Here is a 16,911-nt window from a genome sequence, read left to right on the forward strand (position 1 = left end):
TTCTTTCCTCCCTCTCATTCCCAGAATCATCCCAGGTATAGGGACTCATGGGGGTAGAGCCATTAGCCTCCAGACCTCATGTGTATAAACCACTCATATCCCTATGGACCCCAAGGAAGAGGAGCTAGAGTCCATAAAAATCTCCAAGCCAGTAATGTTGCTGGTACAACAGGATATTGTTGATCTGTCCCTGTGAATGTTGTGAGAAGGGAGAGGAGGAAGTGCCACAGAAAAAGTCGGTGTTTGGGAATTAAGAATCCATCCTGGCTCAGTGACTGGGGTAAGATCAGGGCTAGACTAAGGAAAATGCCTGCATAAGGATCTAGAATTGTTTCTTTATTTCAAATTGGATCTAAATATGATTGGAGAACTTCTGTTAATGGCTTCTCCTGCTAACCTCTGATTAGTGGGGAAAGAGGGAAAAGAATTGGCTGTACATGGACCCTAGGACCTCTCCGGGCAGACATGGAAGCCAGTGGTGTCTAACATGTTGAATGATGAGGGATTAAGAAGCATTCAGACACTCCAACCCTTTCATGTATTCCTAGCTCCTGCCCTTCTTTGGCCTCTTTGTCAATGACTCCCTTACCATGATATGTATTTAACACCACCTCCTGCCACTAGCAATGGCTATACCATCAAAGGAAAAGTCATTGCCTTTTTGATGCCTGGGTTCTCTTTTGCGGTATGCAGGGGTCTATGCCACAATCCAGAGGGACACCAGAGTATGAAAAATTTTATTGAAGTGTAGAACATAGAATCTGGTTTAGGAAATGAAAAGATGCTGTTTAGGTAGAGAGAAAAGAGAAAGGGGAATATGCATTTGGAAGATATCAAAAGGAAGTGATGATAATAAAAATTAAAATTTATATAGCACTATGCCAGGCATTGTTTTAAGGGCATTATAATTATTAACTCCTTTGATCCTCACAATACTCCTGAGAGGTAAGTGCTATTATTATCCCCATCTTATAGATGAGGAAATTGAGGCAAACAGAAGTTAAGTGACTTGCTTAGGATCACACAGCTGGTTAGTATCTGAGGCTAGATTCAAACTCGGGTCTTCCTAACTCCAGACCTGGTACCCTATCCATTGTGACACCCAGCTGGGGAAAAAGATAAAGAAAAAGAATAGAGAGAGAAAAGAATCACTAAAGGAAGATTGATGTATAGAGATGGAAATGTAAGTAGTTAATTATGTAGCAGAAATAGGGGACACCATAAGAGAGATTGGCAATTTGCTTGGTAATGGTGTCAGAGGAGCTGGAAATCCCCAAAGAAAACATAAGATGCTTTGGAGAGCAAGGAAAACTTCAAAGAATGAAACACCTCCTCTCCCCAACTCCCAGTCTAAGAGCCCTAGGAGGAGAAGGCACCTCATGTGCCCCACTAAGCGATAATTTCATGTTTTGCTAATCATCCACTCTCACCCCACATACATATTAGTATCCAGTTTAATAAGTTAATGTACAAAGAAGTAAAATTCCCAACCAGAACCAGTCTCCCTTCGGACTATCCATTCCCAACAGCATCTCCCCTTATAACTGTGTTTCACACTTCTAGAATCTGTAGGATATTACAATTAGAGCTTGAGAGCTGTAAGATGATTAGATTGAACCCCTTACTTTTACAGATGGGGGAAAATGCATCAGGTGGCTTGCCAACAGGAACGACCTACATTTCTACTTCTTTTCAAGATGCTCCTTCCAGGAATGGGTCAGGTGTGGCCCCCATGTTGTTCAAGAGAGATGTCATCTCATCTTGGTGAATCCTACAACAACCACAATTTCTGATATATTGATTTCTATGCTTGCCCTCCAGCAGAAGGCTGGTCAGCTCACAATGTATTCCATGGCATCCGTACGTAACAGCTCACCTACTGAACTCTCTGAGTTCCTCCTCATCTGCTTCCCTGGCTTCCAGAGTTGGCAGCACTGGCTCTCTCTGCCCCTGAGCCTGCTCTTCCTCCTGGCCATGGGGGCCAATGACGCCCTCCTAATCACCATCCAACTGGAGGACTCTCTGCATGAGCCCATGTATTATCTGCTCAGCCTTCTCTCCCTGCTGGACATTGTGCTCTGCCTCACTGTCATCCCCAAGGTCCTGGCTATCTTCTGGTTTGATCTCAGGGCCATCAGTTTCTCTGCCTGCTTCCTCCAGATGTTTGTCATGAATAGTTTCTAGCCATGGAATCGTGCACCTTCATGGTTATGGCATATGATCGTTACGTGGCCATCTGCCACCCCCTGAGATACCCATCCATCATCACTAAACATTTTGTGGCCAAGGCAGCTACTTTTGTCATAGCTTGGAATGCCCTTTTCCCTCCCTGTCCCCATCCTCTCTGCCCGACTACATTACTGTGCAGGAAACATCATCAAGAATTGCATCTGCACCAACCTGTCTGTTTCCACACTTTCCTGTAATGACATCACTTTCAACCGGCTCTATCAGTTAGTAGCTGGTTGGACCCTGCTGGGCTCTGATCTCATCCTCATCATCATCTCCTATACATTTATCCTTCAGGCTGTGCTGAGGATCAAGCAGAAGGGCTGCAGCCAAGGCCCTGAGCACATGTGTCCCACTTCATCCTCATCCTCTTCTTCAGCACCATCCTACTGGTCCTGATTATCACCAATGTGGCCAGAAAGAAAATCCCTCCTGATGTGCCCATTCTGCTCAATATCTTGCACCACCTCATCCCCCCAGCCATGAACCCCATTGTCTATGGTGTGAGAACCAAAGAAATCAAGCAGGGGATCCAGAGGTTACTGAGGAGGCTGCTGGGTGCATAAAGGGGGCAATTCTTGCCCTAGAATACAAACTTGAATGTGAGAAGCAGCTTACTGTTTTCTGGGTTGAGATTTTCCATTGTTGTTTGCTTTTTAGTCTAGGGCTGAGTTCTAATCCTCATTTTCCCTTAGATCCTAAAAGAATATGTAAATATTCTTTCCTTTCCTGGGCTTCAGTTCTCCCATTTCCAATGGGTCCTCATTCCTGAAATGTGAATGGCAAGATAAGTGTGACTGAAATAGCTACTGACCATCAGGGTAAAAGCCACTGACCAAGGTCTTCTGAGTAAAGAAGTTTCCTCCTTCCTGAAGCAGGCAGCATGATGATTTAACTAGTGGCCTGTTTGGGAGATTCCTTTCTGTAGGACAGTGAGTCAAAAATGAAATTGTCAGTACAGTCAATAAAGTACAAGACAAGAATATTTGACTTCAAATCATGCCATAGGCACTTAGCTTTGTGACCTTGGGCCCGTCACTTAACCTCTGTCTTCTCCATCTATACAATGGAGATAATAATAGCATCTACCTCCTAGAAGTGTTGTGAGGATCAAACGAAATAATATTTGTAAAGAAATTTGCAAACTTTAAAGCACTATATAAATGCTAGCTTTTAATGTTGTTATCATTACAAAGAGTAACTACATTCATCATGTTAAACTACCAGCCACTTCTAAAACTACATCCCCACATTTGTGCAAGTTTTTTTTTGCCCAGCCCAGAACATTGCCCTTCTGGTTCCTGTCTCATATTATCCTTGTCTTCATTGAAGGCTGAATCCTGTTGTCACCTTCTTTGGAAGCTCTTTGTGGTCCCTTGTTTTCAGTCCTCTCTCCCTCTTCAGTTTTCCTTGTATGATGTTTCTCTGTGCACATGTTCTATCTCTGTTTTTGTCTTTGAATTGCCAGAGTCTAGCACAGTTCATGGCACACAGTAAGTTTAACAAATCTTTGTTGAATTGAATTATTTTAATCCTACCAACTTGGCATTTGTGACAATTAGTGCACACATTCCCTGAAAGTTTAAACTGTATGGTCGACATAAAGAATTGTTAAACAATTGATGTCATTCCATAAATAACAGAGACAATGTTTAAGCTACTTAAAGAAAAAATGTTCCCTACAACTTTTCAAATTCTATCTAGCCCACTTTGTACAAGAGGAGGGAGGATAAGAAACCAGGTTCCAGAGGTTGCCTATTGATCTTTCCAGCTCAGCCTTGCCCTTCTTTCTTCATTTTGGTGCCAAGAGGTGGTTTGGGGCAAGTGTATTTACAGTCATCTTGGGCTTTATCCTTTGGAGATATGGTCTGAATACCATCCTATCTGTTGGGGAACTGGGATAACATTGTATTCTATGAATTTTTCATTAGTCTTCTGGAACAAATAGATCTTTTCAGCCTATGCCACTTTTGGGAGAAAAGATAATTTCTAGATTTATTCCATCTGCAGCCAGAATACAAGGTTTTCGTGTCTTCAATCAGCTTTACTATTCATCACCTGCAAAAAAAAATGTGAACATCACTTAAACCTGTTTACCTCAGTTCCTCACCTATAAAAGGAGCTGGAGAATGAAATGACAAACTACTCGAGTACCTTTGGCAAGAAAATCTCAGATTGGGCAGCTAGGTGGCACCATAAATAGAGCACTGGCCCTGAAGTCAGGAGGACCTAAGTTCAAATCCAGCCTCAGACCAAACACTTGACCCTTACTAGCTGTGTGACTCTGGGCAAGTCACTTAACCCCAATTGCCTTAAAAAAAAAAAAGATCCTAAAAAAAAAAAATCTCAGATCAGGTCACAGAGTCAGACACAACTGAAAATGACTGAACAACAACAAGCCTTGAGTGAATTTGATTTTCATTGGATTTCAGGGTCTGCAAATATTTTGCTGCATTCCAATCTCATAACTGAAATACTGGATGGGCCTGAGTTAATCCTGGCCCAGAAACTTTGACACTAGTCAAGAAAGGATTAGATCAAAATGACTTCGTGGTTGATTTTTGTGGTTGAAGTATGGGAAGGACCATGTAGAAGACAGAGAAACTTGGATGAACAGATAAATACATATGGGAGACTGGCACCCTGCTGCCCCTGCCCTTCTAGCATGACATGGGGTACCTTCATAATGAAATTGGGAGATGAACCACCACGAGCTCTCTAAGATTAGCCTGATGGGTATTTAAGGAATTTGACAAGGAGACAAAAAGAATTTCAGAAGCTGGTATTACCTAACTTTCGCTAATAGTTTTAGAAAACTTGGATCATAGCACAAGAAAAATGAAAATAAAAGGTTTTTTTCATATTCAATGGCTAGAAATAAATATGGATATGTGTTTGGTCTTTAAGAGTGTAGCTTCCCAATCAATCAGTCAACAAGCATTCGTTACATTCCTGCTATGTAAAAAGCTCTATTTGAGGCTCTGAGGATTTAAGAGCAAAGAATTAAATGATTCACAATGAGTGTATATCCTAATGGGGGGAAGTACATGTAAAATATATACATAATAAAGTTAATAAATACATGCACATATATGTACATTACATATACAAATACACATGTACATTTACATATATACACCTATATTCATATTTACAAAGTAGTTAAATCCAAGGTGCTATGGAGAGAGGGCATTAAAAGTTGGGGATCAGAAAAGGTTCCATGCAGAAGACGGTATCTGAGTTGGTTGACTGGTTGGTTGTTTTCCTTTGTTCTCAAGAGGACCAAAATGACCTCCCATGTGAGTCAAGGTACAGAGTATCTGACTGTGGCTAATCAGAAGAATACAGTCTCAAAGGCTGTACCACAGGTCAGGCACAAATTGCCACATGAACATTTGGAGTAGAGACATCTCTAAATGTGTGCATCTCACATTTCTTTTGAGCTACTCAAATTCTGCTTCTCTCACAGAGAACAAAGCAGCCTTCTTTGATATGGGAATGCCATGATGTGGGGTCCTTTGCCAGTATCCCACATGTCATGCAATCTATTCCAAAGTTCATCAGACAGACTTTGACAGTATCCTTGTATTGCTTCTTCTGACCTCCATATGAGTGCTTGCCTTGTGTCAGTTCTCCATAAAATAGTCTTTTAGGCAAACGTCCTTTTGGCATATAAATGTGGCCAACCCAACAGAGTTGCACACTCTGCAGTAGAATTTGAATACTTGACAATTTAGCTCTAGAAAGAACCTCAGGGTCTGGTACCTTATCTTGCCAAGTGATCTTCACACTCTACCTAAGACAATTCAAATGGAAGTGATTCAGTTTCCTGGCATGGTGTTGGTATACTGTCTAGGTTTCACAGGCATATAACGATGAGGTCTACATAATAGCTCAGTAGACTTTCAGTTTGGCAGGAAAAGGGAAAAATTGGTAGAGAAGAGGGATATGTCTTCAAGTATTTAAGGGTAATCATGGGGGAAAAGGGGGCAGCTAGGTGGTGTAGTGGATTGAGTGCCAGGTCTTGGAGTCAGGAGGACCTGAGTCTAAATTAGGCCTGAGATGCTTACTTGCTGTGTGACCCTGGGCAAGTCACCTAACCCTGTTTACCTCAGTTCCTCATCTGTAAAATTAACTAGAGAAGGAAATGGCAAACAGCTTTAGTATTTCTATCAAGAAAATCTCAAATGGGATCATGGAGAGTTGGATAAGACTGAAACATAACAAAAAAATCACTTCTAATGGGTTGGAGTAGACCACTCCAGTATCTTTATCAAGGAAATCCCCAAAATGGGGTCACAAAAAGTTGGACACAACTAAAATGACTAAAAAACAAAATGATATATGCATATGTATATGTGTATTTATGTATGTGTATAAAAACACATGTGTGTGTGTGTACATATACATATATATTTGCTGTTGTTCAGTTGTATCTAATTCTTCATGACCTCATGGACAATGCTGTCCATGGGACTTTCTTGGAAAAGATAATGGAATGATTTTCCCTTTCCTTCTCCAGTGGACTAAGGCAAACAGGCTAAGTGACTTGCCCAGGGTCACACACTAGTAAGCATCTGAGGCCAGATTTGAACTCAGGTCTTCCTCACTCCAAGCCCAGGCCACTGAGCCACCTAGCTGCCATATATGTGTATATATGTGTGTATTTATTGTCAACAGGCAATCACAATGTCATAAGACTTATGTGAAAACCAGGTTTGTTACAAGAGAAATGAAAGTGCCTGTGGAATCCAAAGGGTTCACAGTCCTTATAAAAGTTTACATTTTTAGAAAAGCAGGACAAAGGGAGAGGGGGATACCAGGAAGGGGTGTGACATGGGAGGGGAAAGGTGGTGCAGCAAAGGTGGGAAAAAAGACAAGACCACTCCCCACAGGAAGGAGCAGGGTGATGGCAAAAGCCTCATTCTTTTCCCTTGGAAGCTGCTAGACTATGAAGATAAGAGGGTCCACTTATCTGCAATTATCCCATCCTGGCACAAACTGTCTGGCACTTGTCTTGACACCCAAGAACACACAGGGAGGCCAAGTAGGAGTACAATAAAAAAATTATGTCAGCTCGGGGAACTTCACCTTTGACACATTCAGGGCCTCATGAATTCTTTGAATCTCTCTGCCATGGAATTCCAGTGTTGCTGGAAAATATGACAAATCAAAAAGACAAGCTTATGAAACCCTTAGCAGCCTTGACATATGACCAATTAAAATAATATTTATGCAATTAATTCAAAAAGTTGTTTTGCTCATTATGTTGGTCTGGTTGGACAGACTTCCTTGAGGAGGCTTCTTCAAGGTAGGATGCAAAGAGAAATAATGTGGGCAATCTTATCCGGGATGTAAGGTCGTTTACTTAGCAGCACAAGTGGTGGAAAAGGGATATTGTCTGAGGTATGTGACTGGTCTAGATAGAGGTTTGGAAGTGGAGGACAACAAGAAATAAAGGATTAAAGACAAAATGCTTTGCTAAGTGGTACTAGGTAGCTTAAGGAGTCACTATATGATAGTTTAAGAAGGTTCCGGATTAGGGGGTAAAGGGAGAGGCTGTATGTATGTATTTATATGATATTTGAGTATGAGTGTGTAGACATATGTTTTTATGGAAAGTAATTCTTTAATAAGCCTATGGCAACATTAATGGAATTGCCCCTCTTTCCAAGATAATTATCCATTTCTCATGCCCTGGGGACTTCAGTTTTGATTATAGAACTCTCCATTCCTAATTCCCCCTTCCTCATCTCCTCCTTGCCCATGACTTGGCTTAGTTTCAAGTGTTTTCTTTCCTCCCTCTCATCCCCAGAATCATCCCAGGTATAGGGACTCATGGGGGTCAAGCCATTAGCCTCCAGACCTCATGTGTATAAACCACTCATATCCCTATGGACCCCAAGGAAGAGGAGCTACAGTCCATAAAATCCTTCGTGCCAGTGGTGTTGCTGGTACAACAGGATATTGCTGATGTGTCCCTGTGAATCTTGTGAGAAGGGAGAAGAGGAAGTGCAACAGAAAAAGTCAGGGTTTGGGAATTAAGAATCCATCTTGGCTCAGGGACCAGGGGTAAGATCAGGGCTAGACTGGAGAAAATTCCTTATATAAGGATATAGAATTGCTTCTTTATTTGAAATTGGAAATTTGAAATAAATAGATATGATTGGAGGGCTTCTGTTAATGGCTTCTCCTGCTAACCTCTGATTGAGTGGGAAATGAGGGAAAGGAAAGGGCTGTACAGGGACCCTAGGACCTGTCTGGGCAGACATGGAAGCCAGTGCTGTCTAATATGATGAATGATGAGGGATTAAGAAGCAGTCAGACACCCCAACCCTTCTGTGTATTCCTAGCTCCTGCGCTGCTCTGCCCTCTTTGTTTGTCAATGATTCACTTGCCATGATATGTATTTAATACCATCTCTTCCCAATAGCAATGGCTGTACCATCAAAGGAAAAGTCATTGTCCTTTTGATGCCTGGGAAAAGAGATAAAGAAACAAGATAGAGAGAGAAAAGAATCACTGAAGGAAGATTAATGTATAGAGATGGAAATGTAAGTGGTTAATTATGTAGCAGAAATGGGGGACACTTAGAATAAGGGCCCCATAAGAGAGATTGGCAATTTGCTTGGTAATAGTGTCAGAGGAGCTGGAAATCCCCAAAGAAAACATAAGATGCTTTGGAAAGCAAGGAAAACTTCAAAGAATGAAACACCTCCTCTCCCCAACTCCCAGTCTAAGAGCCCTAGGAGGAGAAGGCACCTCCTGTGCCTCATTAAGCGATAATTTCATCTTTTGCTAACCATCCACTCTCACCCCACATACATATTAGTATCCAGTTTAATAAGTTAATGTACAAAGAAGCAAAATGCCCAACCAGAACTAATCTCCCTTCTGACTACCCATTCCCCAGCAACATCTCCCTATATAACTATTTCAAACTTCTAGACTCTGTAGAATACTGCAGTTATAGAGCTTGAGAGTTGTAAGATGATTAGATTGAATCCTTTACTTTTACAGATGGGGTAAAATGCATCAAATGGCTTGCCAACAGGACCCCAAGTCTTTTTTTCAAGATGCTCCTTCCAGGAATGGGTCATTATAACCAAAGAAAGTCAGGTGTGGCCCCCATGTTGTTCAAGAGAGATGTCATCTCATCTTGGTGAATCCTACAACAACCACAATTTCTGATATATTGATTTCTATGCTTGCCCTCCAGCAGAAGGCTGGTCAGCTCACAATGTATTCCATGGCATCCGTACGTAACAGCTCACCTACTGAACTCTCTGAGTTCCTCCTCATCTGCTTCCCTGGCTTCCAGAGTTGGCAGCACTGGCTCTCTCTGCCCCTGAGCCTGCTCTTCCTCCTGGCCATGGGGGCCAATGACGCCCTCCTAATCACCATGCGACTGGAGGCCTCTCTGCATGAGCCCATGTACTACCTGCTCAGCCTTCTCTCCCTGCTGGACATCGTGCTCTGCCTCACTGTCATCCCCAAGGTCCTGGCTATCTTCTGGTTTGATCTCAGGGCCATCAGTTTCTCTGCCTGCTTCCTCCAGATGTTTGTCATGAATAGTTTCTTAGCCATGGAATCATGCACCTTTATGGTCATGGCATATGATCATTATGTGGCCATCTGCCACCCCCTGAGATACCCATCCATCATCACTAACCACTTTGTGGCCAAGGCAGCTACTTTTGTCATAGCTTGGAATGCCCTTTTCCCTCCCTGTCCCCATCCTCTCTGCCCGACTACATTACTGTGCAGGAAACATCTTCAAGAATTGCATCTGTGCCAACCTGTCTGTTTCCACACTTTCCTGTGATGACATCACTTTCAACCGGCTCTATCAGTTAGTAGCTGGTTGGACCCTGCTGGGCTCTGATCTCATCCTCATCATCATCTCCTATACATTTATCCTTCAGGCTGTGCTGAGGATCAAGGCAGAATGGGCTGCAGCCAAGGCCCTGAGCACATGTGGCTCCCACTTCATCCTCATCCTCTTCCTCAGCACCATCCTACTAGTCCTGATTATCACCAATGTGGCCAGAAAAAGAATCCCTCCTGATGTGCCCATTCTGCTCAATATCTTGCACCACCTCATCCCCCAGCCATGAACCCCATCATCTATGGTATAAAAACCAAGGAAATCAAGCAGGGGATCCAGAGGTTACTGAGGAGACTGCTGGATGCTTAAAGGGGGCAATTCCTGCTCTAGGATACAGATTTGAAAGTGAGAAGCACCTTAGTGTTTTCAGGGTTGAGATCTTTTATTATTGTTGTTTGCTTTTTTGGTCTAGGGCTGAGTTCTAATCCTCATTTTCCCTTAGATCCTAAAAGAATATGTAAATATTCTTTCCTTTCCTGGGCTTCAGTTCTCCCATTTCCAATGGGTCCTCATTCCTGAGAGGTGAATGGAAAGATAACCGTGACTGAAATAGCTACTCACCATCAGGGTGAAACCACTGACCAAGGTCTTCTGAGTAAAGAAGTTTCCTCCTTCCTGAAGCAGGCAGCATGATGATTTAACTAGTGGCCTGTTTGGGAGATTCCCTTATGTAGGACAGTGAGTCAAAAATGAAATTGTCAGTACAGTCAATAAAGTACAAGACAAGAATATCTGACTTCAAATCCTGCCTCACACACTTAGTTTTGTGACCATGGGTTTGTCACTTAACCTCTGTCTACCCTGGTTTCTCCATCTATAAAACAGAGATAATAACAGCACCTACTTCCTAGAATTGTTGTGAGGATAAAATGAGATAATACTTATAAAGAACCTTGCAAACTTTAAAGCACTGTAAAAATGTTAACTTTTAATGTTGTTCTTATCATTACAAAGAGTAAATCACTCTACATTCTAGTCATGTTAAACTACCAGCCACTTCTAAAACTACATCCCAGTCCAGAACATTCCCCTTCTAATTCCTGTCTCACATAATCCTTCTCTTCATTGAAGGCTAACTTCAGTCGTCACCTTCTTACAGAAGCTTTTTGTGATCCTTTATTTTCAGTCCTCCCTCCCTCCTCAGTTAACCTTGTATGATGTTTCTCTGTGCACATGCTCTATCTCTGTTTTTGTCTTTGAATTCCCAGAGCTTAACACAGTGCATGGCACATGGTAAATTTAACAAATATCTGTGGAATTATTGCAATTCTACTAATTTGGCACTTGTGACAATTAGTGCTCACATTCCCTGAAAGTTTAAACTGAATGGTCAAGACTTAAGGAATTGTTAAACGATAGATGTTATTCCATAAATAACAGAGAAAATGTTTAAGCTACTTAAGAAAAAAAAATATTCTCTACAACTTCTATCTAGCCCATTTTGTACAAGAGTGGAGAAGATAAGAAACTAGATTCCCAAGGCTGCCTTTTGATCTTTCCAGCTCAGCCTTCCCCTTCTCTTTTCATTTTGGCACCAAGTGTATTTACAATGTATTTGGGGCAAGTGTATTTACAGTCATCTGGGGCTTTATCCTTTGGCGATATGGTCTGAATACCTTCCCATCCTTTGGGAAATCAGCTGGTATTGTATTCTATGGATTTTTCATTATCCTTCTGGAACAAATAGATCTTTTCAGCTGATGTCACTTTTTGGGGGAAAGGTAATTTCTAGATTTATCCTTCCTGCAGCAGAACACAAGGTTTTCATGTCTTCAATCAATAGCTTTACTATTCCTCACCTGAAAAAAATATTTGAACACATCCCCAAATCTGGTCTTCTCTAGCTCCTCTCTCTCACCTTTGTAGCAAACAGATGTTTCCCACCCTTTCCCTGATGATACCTAGAAATCAGATGACCTTTTTGGCCAAAGTGGGACAAAGGGAAAGTCTTAAGAACACAATTTACAATGACTCCCATGATGATTTGTAATTGAGAACTCAAATACATCATATAATCATAGGTTGCCATAGTGAATAGAGTGCTGGATCTGGAGTCAGGAAGACCTGAGTTCAAATACAGCCTCAGAAACTTAGCTTTATGAACCTGGGCAAGTCCTTTAACTTCTGTTTGCCTCAGTTTCTTCATCTGTAAAATAGTGGTAATAATAGCACCGACTCATCAGGGTTGTTGTGAGGAAGAAATGAGATAGTAATTGTAGAGTTTGTCAGAGTGCCTATCATATAGTAAGTACTACACAAATTTTGGCTTTTATATTCTAAGCATTTTGTGAATTACCTTCCAGTTAGATACTTTACCATACAAATACTCACAACACAGCACCATCATATATTGTTGTATTGCTTGTATTTTAGTACAGCATTACTACCTAATTTTTGACATTTTCACATTTGCTCTAGCATAGCACATATACCTTATAAACTTATTCTTCCAAATCATGGAAGAAAATGGAGGGCAAGACTTAGTCCTAGATGCCAGGAAATGAGAGTAGACAATTTGGGTCAATTATAGAGAAACTTTCTTTGACCTCTTGCTGTTAGTTCTCTCTCTTTTCTCAAGTTTTCTTGAGCTACATTTATCTGCACTATGTTCTGTTTAGACAATTATGCATGGGAAGTTCATCTAGAATGACCTAGAATTCATATTTTATGTTCCCTCTCCACTATCCCCTTCCCACTTCTAGTCACTCAAGATATTCTCTCCCACCTTAATTTTTTGAAAGGAAGAACTTTTGCCCAGCTCTGTGTTTTATTTTCTTGGAATGAGAAAAGAAGGGGTAGGACAGGTAGGGCCCAAAAGCGTAAGGGGGCTGGGAAGAAAAAGAAGGGTTGTAATCTTCTCATGTCTAAAAAGCTGCTTTTTACCATAAAATCTTTTAAGTCAATTTAACTCTGAAAGTAAACATAAACATAATTCTGCAAGTAATTAATAATCATAGACTTTCTATATTCTCATATAATCAATCCTCAACTTTTAGGGGAGTTAACATTCCTAGAAAACAGTACAAAAGCCAAAAACATGGATATTGATACATTGAACCTAAGGAAATAGAGAGTTAGGTTCTCACAACAACCAAAAATTCTAACCTTTCACTAGAGATTACTGAAAATACACTTTGTTGCACACAAATCTTTATAACAAAACATTAAATCTGATAATACACACTTTTCCCAACATGGTAACCATGAAACAACCCATAAAATGCAGTACACAGAATAAAATTGGTAACATGCAAAACATTTTTTCTTGCTAGTAATTCCCTAGAATTCTATGACCTTTGGTGCTAACATCTGAATTTAAAAAAAAAATTTATTTGGAATTATTCACTTTTCATAACACATGAAATCTAAAGTACCGTAAATATTATACAGCAAATAAAATTCTCAAAACTAAAACATTTTAAACCTGAATTTTACCTTCTATTTTGTCAGATGGCAATGTGAAGGCACTGAAATATATGCTTCTATAAACATCTCTACCTTGGCTGCCTTCAAAAAACCCAGGGAGAAGTTGCTGGCACTTTAGTTGCTGTCAAAAAAAATTTCTAGACTGTCGTTCAAGGTTGGCGGATTACATTGAAATCGTGAAGGATGAACCAGTTTGAAATAATATATCCTAGTAGGATACCAGCTGCTCCACAGGCTTGCAGGCATCACACCCCTTATTTTTTTTTTCTAAGTGAAGTGGATAGAGCACTGGGCTTGGAATCAGGAATATTGATCTTCACAAATTCAAATCTGGCCTCAGACACTTACTAGCTGTGTGATCTTAGGCAAGTGACTTAACTCTGTTTGCCTCAGTTTCTCATCTGTAAAATGAACTGGAGAAGAAAATGGCAAACCACTCTAGTATCTTTGCAAAGAAAACCCCAAAATAGGGTCATAGAGAGTAGAACAAGACTGAAATGACTAAACAACAATAAACTGCTCATAGTCATAAATGTGTGCAGTTGCCAATGCAAGAGTGAAAATGAGATTAGTAAGAAAATCCTGCAAATTCTTGAAGTCACATGAGTTAAACACATGAATGTTGAGGACTGACCATATATCTAAACTTCCGTCAGTTGCTTAGCATATCAGAGCTATGGTTCCAGATTGCCCTACAGAATAGCTGGACCAATTCATATTTCCACCAACAGCACATTAGTACACCTGTTGTCTCTCAACTTCTTCACCAATTGTCATTTTCCTTTTCATAATTTTTGATAGTGGGTGTGAGATGGAACCTTAGAGTTGTTTAAATTTGTCTTTATTATGCTAGCTAGGTTGTACTTATTCTTTCAAAAAATACCTGCTCATGTTCTTCAATCATTTTTTGGTTGGAGAATTGACTTTAGTCTTACAAATTTGAATCTGTTTATTGCATATCTTATAAACAAAACCTTTGTTGGAGAACCTTGTTACAAAGATTGTTTTTCCCAATTAATTTTCCCATCTTTTTAAAATTGCATTGATTTGGTTTGTACAAAAACTTTTAAATTTTGTGAATAAAAATTCCATTGTATTCTCTTAAAGGAGAAACCTTCAGTTAAAATTTCCACATTCAAATGAGGAAGAGAAAGATATCCCTTGCAGATGTCTAATTACTCTAACTATGATTAGATAAGAGATAAGATTTTAAAGCAGTGTGAGCAAGGATTGAATATCATGATCTGTATCCCTTGAACTCTTACAATGGCATGCTGGGGCCTTAAAAATTCAAGTTATAAAAGTTTTTGCACGTTTTATATAGACTCAAGTCACTTATTTTATCATAGAAGTAGGTCTATTCATGGTAACAAAACATTTTGAAATAATTTCATTGTTGTTTAAAACAGAAATTTTCTTCACATTGGCACTTACAAGCCAGGAATCACTCACCATCTTCCAAATCATTCAAAGACCAGGATTTTTTTTTTTAATTATTCTTCTTCAGCAAAACAAGAACACACTATAGGATAATTTCAAGAAGGCTTGTATCAAAATACTGGTAGTACAGGGAGATGCCTTGAGTTCAAAGCTTCTCCTTCCATTAGGAAAGCCAAGGTTGTTCCTTCTTTCAGATAAGTAGTATGAGAGATGTATTTCCCTAAGTGCTTTAATATTTCTACTTCCAACTTGACTCACAATTTCAAGAGTTTCCAGTGAAATAAGATGAACATTCATTTCTATGTATAGCACCAACAAGGCCCAAACATGATCCTACAGTAGGTGTTTTGGGCAGAGACTGAAAATCAGGCTTAGTAATCCTTGAACCTTTCCAATCTTACTTTGGGGGCATAAAGACACACTTCAAGGTGATTTTGCCTCCTTTTCTGTGGACTAAGGTCACTTATTTCATCATGGGAGCTGATCTATTTGTGGTAACAATAAAATTTAAAATTATCTTAATGGGGTGATACTTGAAGGCCAGGACTCTCTTATTTTCTTCCAGCAAAGTTATTTTGAATAAAGGGAAGATTTGAAACTCCTTTCTACCAAGTGCCATCAATTTCTGTCATTGAACTTCTTTCTGTAGACATTAGCTTTTGGCCCATTTGCAGACTGGTCAAGACTAATACCATTTGGGTTCATTTAACCTTTACATCATGCCCAGCTTAACTGTCAACTCCACATGCTTTTTGCTGTTTCCAAAATTCTATTACTTGTAAGTTGACCCCCAGAACTCAGGGCAGCCAAAGGTCTTCCTTTTACAGATTTAAATATCTACTCATATGTCAAGAGAAAAATTACACTATTACCAGTAACAGTTATTTCATTTGAAACATAATTTTGACCCACAACTACCTTTCAAATTGGGTGTCCAGTAGACATCTAACCTCAGTATGTCCAAAACAACTCATCGTCTTTTCCCCTACACTTTCCCCACTACCACTGCTTCTCCTATCACTGTAGAGGGCAACATCATCCTACTAGCTCCTCAGGGTCACAACCTAGGAGTCATCCTGGATTCCTCACTATCTCTCACCTCCCATGCCCAAGCTGTTGCTAAGGCCCACCAATTTCACCTTTAAATTATCTTTTTGAATATGCCCCCTTCTCTCCTAATACTGCCACCACTTCAGTGCAAGCCCTAATCTCCTCATGCCTGGACTACTGCAATAGCCTGCCTCACCTCTCCACACTTTAATCCATTCTCCATTCAACTAATAAAGAAATTCTCCTAAAACATAGGTTAGATCGTGTCACCCAACTACTTCCTATGACTTTAGTGACTTCCTATTGTCTTTAGGAGCAAATACAAGATGTTTTGCTTGGCATTAAAAACCCTTTATAATCAAGCCCCCACCTACCTTTCCAATCTCCTTACATCTTGTTCCCTGCCATGAACTCTTCAACCCAGTGACATTGGCCTGCTAGCTGTTCCACAAGTAAGACACTTCATCTCTTGGCTCCAGGCATTTTCTCCGACTGTCCTCCATTCCTGGAATACTCTCCCTCCTCTGCTTTAAACTACTTGACATCCATGGCTTCCCTTAAATCCCAACTATAAAACCCATCTTCTATAGCAACACTTCCCTAACCCCTCTTAATTCCAGGGTTTTCCCTCTTTTAATTATTTCCCATTTATCCTATATATAGTTTACTTTGTATATACTTGTTTACATGTTGTCTCCATTAGACTGTAAACTCTTTGAAGGCAGGGACTGTTTTTTTCCTCTTTTTCTGTCCCTGACACTTAACACAGTGCCTAGCACATATTAGGCATTTAATAAATGTTTCTTGATTGATAGACTGAATTAGATTTTACAAAGGAATATTTATTTTAAAATACAGTAAAAACAAATACTTCCTTC

The 16,911-nt window shown here is 40.1% G+C and overlaps 2 pseudogenes; both read left to right on the forward strand.

Annotated features, from left to right (window-relative positions):
- The first annotated feature begins 1,851 nt into the window (after positions 1 to 1,851).
- On the forward strand, positions 1,852 to 2,795 carry LOC110200536 (olfactory receptor 56A4-like; annotated as a pseudogene).
- A 6,683-nt stretch (positions 2,796 to 9,478) lies between these two features.
- On the forward strand, positions 9,479 to 10,426 carry LOC110200535 (olfactory receptor 56A4-like; annotated as a pseudogene).
- The last annotated feature ends 6,485 nt before the right edge of the window (positions 10,427 to 16,911 follow it).

Source organism: Phascolarctos cinereus, unplaced genomic scaffold, assembly GCF_003287225.1.
Source record: "Phascolarctos cinereus isolate Bilbo 61053 unplaced genomic scaffold, phaCin_HiC Scaffold_726;HRSCAF=1367, whole genome shotgun sequence".
Classification (NCBI taxonomy): Eukaryota; Metazoa; Chordata; class Mammalia; order Diprotodontia; family Phascolarctidae; genus Phascolarctos; species Phascolarctos cinereus.